Source organism: Hippopotamus amphibius, chromosome 2, assembly GCF_030028045.1.
Source record: "Hippopotamus amphibius kiboko isolate mHipAmp2 chromosome 2, mHipAmp2.hap2, whole genome shotgun sequence".
Lineage (NCBI taxonomy): Eukaryota > Metazoa > Chordata > Mammalia > Artiodactyla > Hippopotamidae > Hippopotamus > Hippopotamus amphibius.
The window spans coordinates 17,580,699-17,591,887 of NC_080187.1; positions in this window are offsets into that span (position 1 = coordinate 17,580,699).

The following is an 11,189-nucleotide window of genomic DNA, read 5'->3' on the forward strand; positions in this document are numbered from 1 at the left end:
CACAACTTGAGAAGATGCAAAGTAAATGGCTGGTGGAGCTCCTGTAACTTTGAATGCTGGGGTTTAATTCCCACAATCTGTTTGCTCCACTGAAAGAGCACATGTCACCTTTATAAGGACTCCTGGAATTGAATGTGAAAAGAAGGTGGTGACTCAGGGTGTTTGGGGAAAAAATCTTGTTTTCCAAGGCTTCAGACTCAACTCAAATCGGATCTCCACATGGTTCTCTGTTTCCTTCTTCAGCTTCCTCTATTCCCAGTCCTACACACTCACACACAGCAGTCAAAGTAACCTCAGTTTCTGCTGAATTTTTTTAGAGATATTGTTCTGGCCTTTATTCATACTCACTTGTTTTGAAAGACATTTTATCATAGCTCATATCCTCTCAAAGCCAGAAGCCCTCCAGGACAAGAACCGTTCTTTGCACATGTATGTATTCTACATAGCACTTTAGTAAAAATCAACTAATGGAAGTAAGGAAGAAAGGAAAGAAGGAAGGAAGAGAGGAAGAAATGGAAGGAAATAATAGACTGACTTGATAGCAGAATAAATTTTTAAAAGTAAAGATTGGAAAACTATCCATTACATAACTCCCCAAACAAAATGAAATTATTTGACACCACCACAAAGCACAACATTAAGCTCAAAAGCAATGCAATTAAATGAAAAATTCTCATTACCTAAGAACTAAAGTGAATTCTCTCTCCATTTCCTGCTAGTAAGGTGCTCTAGAACTGCACAGTCAGGGCTACACCAGGAAGCCCATGGGTTCAACTACCTTGGGGCCTCTCAAAAGACATTTGCTTCCTTTCCACCAACCACAAGCCTCTGCTTCTGCCTCAGTCCCACTCCAGCTGGACAACACATGCTAGAGGACTGACTATTCTAAAACCTCTCTCCTACTCTTGGTGGGTGGTTTCCGTGGAGGTCCCTCAGTCCCATCTAACTCCTTCACCTTTAAATGTGCTGAAGAGTGAGTTTGAAATTAGACCCAGAGCCATATGGCAAAGCTGAGGGGCAACATATGGTTGCAGATTGCTCAGTGCTGATCTATAGCATCTTTAAGCTCACCTTCCATCACTCTTTACACAGGAGGCAGTGATAGGGTCGAAGTTCTGTATTTTGAATTGCTCTGTCCTTCATGTGGGAAAATGAGACTCATAATCCAGCAGCCATGATAAACTTGTTTTAGTTTCTTGGTCATGGTGGAGGTAGAGTACAGAGAAACATCTATACTCCTATTCGTGATCAATGGGAAGTAAACTGTTAGGGGTAGAGATTTAGTCTGTGAATGTGAATGGTGGTCTGTCCCATAGAAATGTGACTTTAAGTCAAACCTAACTAGGTTTCACCTGCAGATATAGGTCATGCCGACATAAACTGTAGATGGGGATGAATCAGTCCCATGGAAACAGGGAGCATATTGCTACAGAGTTATTACAATGAGATAATAAGAGGACAGAGAAGTTTTGTGGTCCAAGCAGGGAAGCTTTTTTTTTTTTAACAAGCCGAAAAACCTGGAAAGAAGTTGCAAAAGAAGAGTGGGGAGTCAACTGCAAGAAATAAAAGAGAAAGAATAAGCATGCAGAAGGAAGTAAATAATTCAGGATCTATCTTTGCAAATGCTGGGTTACAGCATGTCTTACCTCATTTCACAACCATCATTATTGCAAGGGCAAAGAATACTATCATAATTGAGCAAATTCCAGAAAGCTCGATGGGTCAGGTGGTAGTGGTTTGTCTCTTTTATGAAGGCAAGTTTTCAAGAAGGAAAGCTCTTGTTTCCATGAGCAAGTACATTTTTTTTTCTTTGTGAAAGCTAAAACTTAGCTATACAAATGCACTTTTTCATATAATTAAATCTGGCAGAGCTGGAACACAAAACCAGATTTCTTTTTTAATTCCAGCTGCATAATTATACTATATTATTAAACAAATAAACCAACAAACAAGTAGACATTGAAAAACCCTTTAACATGGAAAAAGGGAGAACCATCACAGGATACCCTGGGGAAGAAAGACAAACAAGGAGAGAGAAAAGGTTTTAGAACTTTGAAATACAACAAGTCCTTGTGACACTTCTCATCATCACCAGTGCCATCGTTAATTGAGGTCCAGTTCAGTACAGGGAGTAGCTGTGATAACAATATACCACAGAACCATCACTGGAGCCCTAAAAGCTTTAATGAGACTTACCACATCATTCACTTAAACTGTACAATTCAATGTTTTTTTAGTATATTCACAAAGATGTTCAACCATCACCAGAGTCAACTTTAGAACATTTTTGTCACCACAAAAAGAAACCCTGGATCCTTTAGCAATCACTGCCCTATCCTATGTCCATTGCCCTAGCTCTAAGCAACTACTGTTCTACTTTCTGTCTCTATAGAGTTACCTATTCTGGACATTTAATATAAATGAAATCATAATATTTCTTTTGGGAGGCCAGTATTTTGTGACTGGCTTCTTTCACATAGCATACTGTTTTCAAGGTAGTTGTATCTGTACTTCATTCCTTTTTATGGCTGAATAAAATTCTGTTGTGTGGATATACTACAGTTTGTTTATCCATTCATTAGTTGATGAGGATTTGGTTTATTTCCACCTTTTGGCTATTATAAGTAATATTGATATAAACATTTATGAACAAGTTTTTGTGTGGACACGTTTTAATTGCTCTTTGGTATATACCTAGGAGTGGAATTACAGAGTAATATGGTAACTGCATTTTTACTCCTCTGGGGAACAGCTAGACTACCTTCCAAAGTGACCATTCCTGCCAGCAGTGTGTGAGGGTTCAAATTTCTGCACACCCTCACTAACATTTGTTATTGCCTTTTTTATTATATCCATTCCAGTGGGTGTGAAATGATATCTCATTTTGGTTTTGACTTGCATTTCCCTGATGGCTAATGATGTCAGGCACCTTTTCAAGTGCTTATTGGCCATTTATATATCTTCTTTGGAGAAATATCTATTCAAGTTCTTTGTCCATGTTTTAATTGAATAGTATTTTTATTATTGAGATATAAGTGTTATAAATGTATATTCTGGATACTAATCTCTTATCAGATATGTAATTTGCAAATATTTTCTCCCATTCTGTAGGTTGTTTTCACTTTCTTGATAGTGTCCTTTGAATCACAAATATTTTAAGTTTTGAAGTTCAGATTATCTATTGTTTCCTTTGTTGCTCATGCCTTGATGTCATATCTAAGGATCCATTGCCAAATCTGAGGTCGTGAGGATTTATCACTGTTTTCTTACAAGCATTTTATAGTTTTAGCTCTTACAGTTAGGTCACTGATCCATTTTGAATTGATTTTTGTATATGGTGTGAGATAAGGATTCTTTTTTTTTTTTTAATTTTTATTTTTGTCTGCGTCAGGTCTTAGTTGCAATACTCGGGATCTTCATCACGTTATACAGGATCTTTAGTTGCATTGTGTGGGCTTCTCTTTAGTTGTGGTGCGTGGGCCTCTCTCTAGTTGTGGCATGTGGGCTCCAGAGTGCATGGGCTCTGTAGTGTGCAGCATGTGGGCTCTCTAGTTGAGGCACGTGGGCTCAGTAGTTGCAGTGTGTGGGCTTAGTTGCCCTGCAGCATGTGGGATCTTAGTTCCCTGAACAAGATCAAGCTGAGTCCCCTGCATTGGAAGGCAGATTCTTTACCCATGGACTACCAGGGAAGTCCCAGGATTCATTCTTTATTCAGTTTTCCCACCACTATTTGTTGAAAAGACTAATCTTTTCCCATTGGCATGTTGAAAATCAGCTGATCACAGACACATGAGCTTATCTCTGAACTTTCAATTCTATTATCATATTGATCTATATATGTATCTTTATGTTAATACCACACTCTCTTGATTGCTGTTGCTTTGCAATAAGTTTTGAAATAAAAAGTGTTAGTCTTCTAACTTTCTCTTCTCTTTCAGATTGTTTTGGCTCTCCTGGGTCTCTTTAAATTCCATGCAAATTTTAGAATCAGCTTGTCAGTTTCTATAAAGAAGCCAGTTGGAATACCCATAGAGACTGCATAAATCTATAGATCAATTTGGGGAGTTTATCATCTTATCTATTTTAAGTCTTCTAATCCATCTAATAATCTAGTGATTTTTTTCATTTCAGTTATTGTACTTTTCAACTCTAGAATTTCCATTTGCTTCATTTTTATAATTCTCTGGCCTACAGTTTAGCCTATATCTCCAATGAATCTAACAGTATCTTCCCAGTTGCCATTCATCACAAGCTCCACTGTTTTTGAGAGAGCTCTTGAGCTTGAAATGCCCACTCTCTTGTAAATGAAGTCAGTTCCTTTGGGAAGTGATTAGGAACTACCTGTTTTAAGAGCTGCTTCTTCCCTTAGGCAAAATTTCTGAGGCAAGGCTCTTAAGCTGGGGGTTGGGGCAATGCTATGCTTCTCTTTGAGAGACACTTCCCACTTTAGGAGCTGAGTGCTCAGTGGATAGGGATGGAAGTAGCATTAGGTCTTCTTGGCTTGCCTCTTTCAGCATGGAACCAATGCCTTACAAGCTGGGACAGGGAAGATTGGCTTCTCAGTATTCTTAGTGATACCTGCCCAAGGTAGAGCCTCCATCCCTTTAGTGGGGGTGCTGAGCAGAAGGAAGCAGTCACCACTTGGCTGCACTCACACAGAACTTAGCCTCAACAGCAAGTGGCTGGGGCAGGATGAAAAATGTTGACATACTGCTTCCACTGGGAAGATAGCCCTTCAAGTGGGAGCCAGGAGAAATAGAGCCCTGTATTCTCAATGGCATAAGTCTAGAGTCCAGTCTCTGTCTCACTGAGCTGGGAGTGGGGGGTGAGTTAGTCTTGCTTTTGATACTATAGATTCTCGCTTTTGATACTATTGATTCTCACTGTTCCTACCAAATTTTAGATTTTCTTTTTTAATTAACTTATTTATTTATTTATTTATTTATTTATTGGCTGTGTTGGGTCTTTGTTGCTGCTGCAATGACTTTAGTTGCGGAGAGCGGAGGCCACTCTTCGTTCCAGTGCACAGGCTTCTCATTGTGGTGGCTTCTCTTGTTGTGGATCATGGGCTCTTTGCACATGAGCTTCCATCGTTGTGGCTCACGGGCTCTAGAGCACAGGCTCAGCAGTTGTGGCACACAGGCCTAGCTGCTCTGCAGCATGCAGGATCTTCCTGGACCAGGGCTCAAACCCGTGTCTCCTGCAATGGCAGGCAGATTCTTAACCACTGCACCACCAGGGAAGCCCAGATTTTCTTGAATATATGTTTCTTCATTTGCTATATGCCATTCAGACCATTTCCAGAGACTTTGAATTTTTTTTTTTCAATAATTTTCACCAGTTTTTATGGGGAGTATGTCTGTAGAGCTCCTCATGCTGTCATTCCCAAAGTGGAATTCAAAATTACATAATCTTCATACCAATGTTAAAATCCTAAAAATAAGGCCAGTAATCATAGGACAGGCAATGGACAACAAAAACAGTGAAGAAGAGGTAAATTGGGCTTAAAGAAAGGAAAGGGGAAGAACGATAAGAAAGGTATACAATGTAGGAAGAAATGACAACAAGAAAACAGAAAAACAGATGGAAAAAAAACAGTGCAAAACAGCCATATTTGACCCAGGTTGGGTCAGAATGAACTTAAATGTGGAGCAACTGACATAAAATTGATATCTCTGGCCCTTCATCACATACTGACTTACCTTCCAGCATCATCCAACTATTTCAGGTGTTCATATATCAAGTTTCCTAAAAGTGATCTTGAATTTGTATGAAAACTATGTTTTCCCCCTTCTGTCTCAAAATATATAAATCCTCCCTATCTTTGTTTTTATATTTATGTATTTATTTATTTAGGCTGTGCCTGGTCTTAGTTGTGGCATGCAAGATCTTTAGTTGAGGCATGCAAACTCTTAGTTGCGGCATGTATGCAGAATCAAGTTCCCCAACCAGGGATCAAACCCCAGCCCCCTGCATTGGGAGCACAGAATCTTACCCACTAAACCACCAGGGAAGTCCTAATCCTCCCTATCTTAGAAGGATCAGCTCAAATGCCACCTCCTCCAAAAAACATCCCCTCATTTACCCACAGCTTTATGTCTGTTCTCTCCATTTTCCATTTTTTTGAATACTTACCTGTATTTCTTTTGTGAAATTACCATTTTTCACCTCTCCTCCAGAGTTCCTTGGCTCCCGTTCACTCCCAAATCTAATCCTCTGAGATACCCTCAAAGATTCTTCCAATGTGTTTTTCTTACGTTGACCAGGGTAAACTTACAATCAATAACCCTAATCAATACAGATTTATATATTTTAAAAAATTATGGCAGGAGATTGGCACAATGATAAACTCATAGTCTTCAGTTCATCAAATGAATGAATAACACTGAATGAACAAGTTGAATAAACGAGTGTCAGAAATAATAAAATATGCATATTATCAGATTGGGAAACTAAGAAAAGCAACTCTGTAACCTTGTGGAGAATGGAGTAAAGACAGAACAGGGAAACTAGGATTCTATTCCTTATGGCTCTGTTACTAAATATTGCTATGTGATCTTGAGCAAAGCATCTAAATCTCTACTTCAGTTCCTTCATCTATAAAGGTAAGAGATATTCTAAGTTTTCTTTTCTGTTCAGAGTTTCCAGCATGTTATGAAAAGAGGTCTATGATGAAACAAAACTGAAAGGGTAACAGATTCTCAGGTAATTATAAATGTAAGCACAAGATCATTTTTTTTAATTAATTGAAAAAATATAAAGAGAAGGTGACTATAGCTATACAATGCTACACTCACCAGCTTCCAAAAAGACATTTCGTTTCTATTCCCTCAATTACACAACCAACACAGAGCACCTATAACTTAGAAATGTTTATTTTTAACAAAAAGAGAACACTGGACATAACATCACAGTTTAGAAAATCTTATCTCTCCAGAGTTTTCTGCCTATATAATTGGATCAGCTTCATCTCACAAATGCTGCTATCTCCTGAGTCTATGTAGAAATCAGGTTTAAAATTGCCACTCAGAGCTGTGAGGGACCTTAACATCTCAATTAAATAGTCGACATAAGAACAAGATGAGAAGAAAATGAGAAGGTGAACTGGATAATTCTGGGAGGAAGGGAATTCATTTCTTTCACTGCACAAAACGTAATTTTCATTTAAACAGAGGTTGTGTATTATCTGCCCCAAATAAAAACATATAAAACTAAAATAACAAATAATTCAACAAAAAGTGTCCAATTTCTTCACGAAGGATTGAAATTTCAATAACTGTACACAGGAAAGCAAGGCACACTGGACTTCCGCCAGATCATAGAATGAATTACTCCTGGGTTTATGCTAAAGAATCCTCCAAATTAGGCCAGACCCTTAAACAACAATTTGCTAGCAGCTGTCTTTGCCAAATGCCAATAAAATATCAGAACCCCACTGACATCAGGAAGGGAAGGTACTTCCTAAGGCTGTACCAGGGATAGGAATTTATCACATCAAAATCTGACCTTCGATAAATATTTTCATCTAGAGTTTCTTGTCTGCTCAGAAGTCATACAAGGTCACACACTGGAGTTTTTCAGATCTTTTTATTCTACACATTCAATTCTGATGTCATCTTTATTAAGCTTTCTCTGAACAACCCATCTAGAAGTATTGAACCCCTCTTCTTAGTTTGAGAGGAACATTACCTGTGCTTTGCCTAATTTTCACATTTGAGCCTTCTCTGAAGTTACTTATATGCATCCTATCTTGAGGCATCATGGTATAGGGGCAAGAGCATGGATTTCAGAATTAGGCATATCACAGTTTGAATTCCAGTTCTGTTACTTACCATCTGAGTGTGCTTGGGCAAATTCCATGAGTTAATGGAACCTACACATGAGAGCTATCATTAGGAAAATGAAATAAAATAATACATGTAGGCACTCAGCAAATGTTAGTTTCTTTCTTTTCATCTCTTTCTTTTCCTAACTATATGACTGTAGGTTCCTTGATGACCCTGTTCTACTACAGTGAAATGCCCTCTCAAAGAAGACAGAACATTTTTAAAATGTGTTCTTTTGTTCTAGGCACACTTTGAGCATCCTTTGCAGAGTTAAATACCCTTAAGACACAGAAGCTCTCTTTCTACTCCCACCCATCCAAAAGAAGAGGTATGGAGCTTTCTGTTATATAGCTACCCTTAAAGGAGTGGACAGGAACTGATTACATATTTTGGTTTCATTCTTTTCTGATTCTCTCAAGCATCAAATTAATGTAAAAAGTAAGTACATATACACATTAAATAAATACCCCAGGTATATACAGTGCTTATTCCTGAAGAAGTAACATCAATTAGTTTATACAGAACCTCAAAGAATTGTTGTAGAAAATATAAGATTAAAAGAAAGAGAATCATAGATTACACCTCTTTCAGCCTTCACATTCAACAAGAAGTATGTCATTTCGTAGGTGATCAAAGGTTAGGAATACTTAATTGAAATACAGTTTTATTTTATGCAATGGTAATCGGGGTCTAAAAGCAATACAGACACAGACACACAGACACGCACAGACACACACACACACACACACACACACACACACACACACACGAGTCAGGGACCTGAATCAGTCTGAACTCCTGGGGGAAAACAAGTAATTAAATTTACGGGTAACGAACATTCAAAGATAATTACCGGTAATACTCAAACACACATTGGATGATTAATAGCAATAGATTCCATGGAGGTGATTAATAAAGAGCCAGGTGGGGTAGAGATAATATATAAATGATTAATAATGAAACTCTTCGGTCCTTGAAGGAAGGAGGAGAGAGAGCTAAGGAGTCTGTCTTTCACCACAACCGCCATTAAGAGTATTGTGGGGCACTGAGAAAACCAGGGAGAGACTGAAGGTGGAAACTTGCAAACAGAGATTATTCACAGTAGTCTTGAGAAAGTCATTGAATCGCTCTTTTCAAATTCCTTGTCAAAATGGGATGAGACTTTTATACTCAGGACTTTTATACTGTACCTTTCTTGAAAGGTTGATTGTCACTGATTTCTTTGTGTTTGTTTTTAGATAAGGAACACAGTGAATGAGAAACTGAAGGAAGATTGGGTCAAAAAGATTTAATATTAAAGGTTAAGAGAGACAAATATAAATATTGTGTATTTCCCAACAGTCGAAATTAAGAATCTCTGAGATTCAGGGAATTCCCTGGCGGTCCACTTTCAATCCCTGGTCAGGGAACTAAAATTCCAAAAGCTGTACAACGTGACCAAAAAATAAATAAATAAATAAAAGACTCTCTGAGATTCAAACCTCAAAGTCTTGACCCATGCACCAGAAAGTATATGTTGAACAATGGTCTATTAACCACATTTATCTAAATTCAGCAGTTGAGCATGGCTCCATCATCCTAAAAGGATGCCTTTCAAAGCTTACTTCACTGAGAAATTTCAGAAAGCCTTTTTCTTCTAGAAAAATAATCATTCTTGAATACAATGGAGACCAGCAAGAAATCTGTCTGTTGTTCAACATGTTATAGGAGGTATTCTCAAAAGTTTTCCTCCCCCTAGCTTTCCTTGATTTCTTTGGTAAGTCTTTGAATCTGATAACAAAACATGGAGGAGAAACACTTCTCTATGAGGAATGACTCAAAAGAAGTGGATCTAAATAATGGAGTTGAAGGGACATCCTTCACAAAGCCGCTGTCTAGTCCTTCCATTTTGCTGACAGGACAAATGAAACCATTGAAGCGATTTTCCCAGAGATAAGCAGTTGGAGGAAAAACTATACTAAATCCAGTTCAATACTGGACACTGGACTTAGAATAAAAGCATCTGAGTCATTTGTCCCTGTTCTGCTACTAACTGCCTACTTGAGAAACTGACAGTAACTCTTTCTAACTGCCTCAGGGTGGTCTTCAAGGGCTGTCAGAACCCACATTCCAGGATTCTGGATTCTTTTCTGATTAGACACATTTCTGAAGAACAGATCATGTTAGCTTTAATCCCAAACCTATGAGGATAGGGATTTGGGAGGATTTTTTCGTTTCCAAACAAATTTTCCTCAGTATTCCAAATGGAAAGAGACCATCATGGTAAGCAGAACCCTACTGTTTCAGGATTATTTCTCCCTGATACTTTTAGGTCCTTGACTTTAATTCTTGTTGTGTTGTGTTTTGTTTGTTTGTTTTTGTTTTGTCTTTTGTTTGTTTTTTAAATGTTCTGTTTTCTTGCTATGTGGGGACATCTCAGGGAAAAAGACATTTGGCTAAATATTTTGAGACAGTGGCTACTTATTTTGATTATTTACAAGATTTGCATACATTTTTAAGGTTTTATCCTGCTTGAATAAGTTAATAAAAAGATTACCTGTTTTGTGTAGCTGCCCACAGAACGGTGTTCCCAGATTGGGTTATTTTGGTCGTATCTTTTGCCAAAATCGTAAGCCAAATTTCTCCTCCAACTTTTGTCCCTTTAAGTAAAAGTTATTCTATATTCGACAGTTAAAATTATGTAAATGGAAGACAGACAAATCTTTCTTGCACACTTCTCATTAAATCCCCCAGATCTCTCTGCAACTCACCCTTAATGCTTTATACAAAATGATATTACTAAAAATGTCCAGCATTGCCAAAAGTTATTACCTTCTGCTCTCTTGGTCATGAGACCTGAAACCTAGAAAAGGTCTTCATTAGGATGTAAGCATTTTGGGATACCTTGCAGAATCTGCTGTTGAGTTAAAGTAGGAGAAAGGAAATATACAAAGAAAAGAAATGCACCCCCCACCCCCAGTTTTGACAGCATCAGCATCATCTTTCTCATCATCATCACCAGCATCATCATAGCAGACTCTCATAGCATCATTCGCTTTCAGGTGCTGTTTTGAGTACTTTACACATATATTGACATCATAAAGTAGAAATGAAAATGTATTCACAGTTTGAGTTATAAAAACTCAACTTGTATATGTCCTATAGAAATTTTCGTCTTTTGACCACTCAAATACAGGTCTAGTCTGCAAAAAGCAGTCTTGGAATAAGAGTACCACCCAGTGATGATTTTTTTGTCCATTAAGTTTAATATTTCTTTCCTATTAAGATTGCTTTTACCCCCTCCAGTAGGGATAGTCATATAGCTTTTCAGTAAGTAGAGTTGTATTTCAACCTCAGATGGCCTCTTTGTGGTGGACTGTAGTA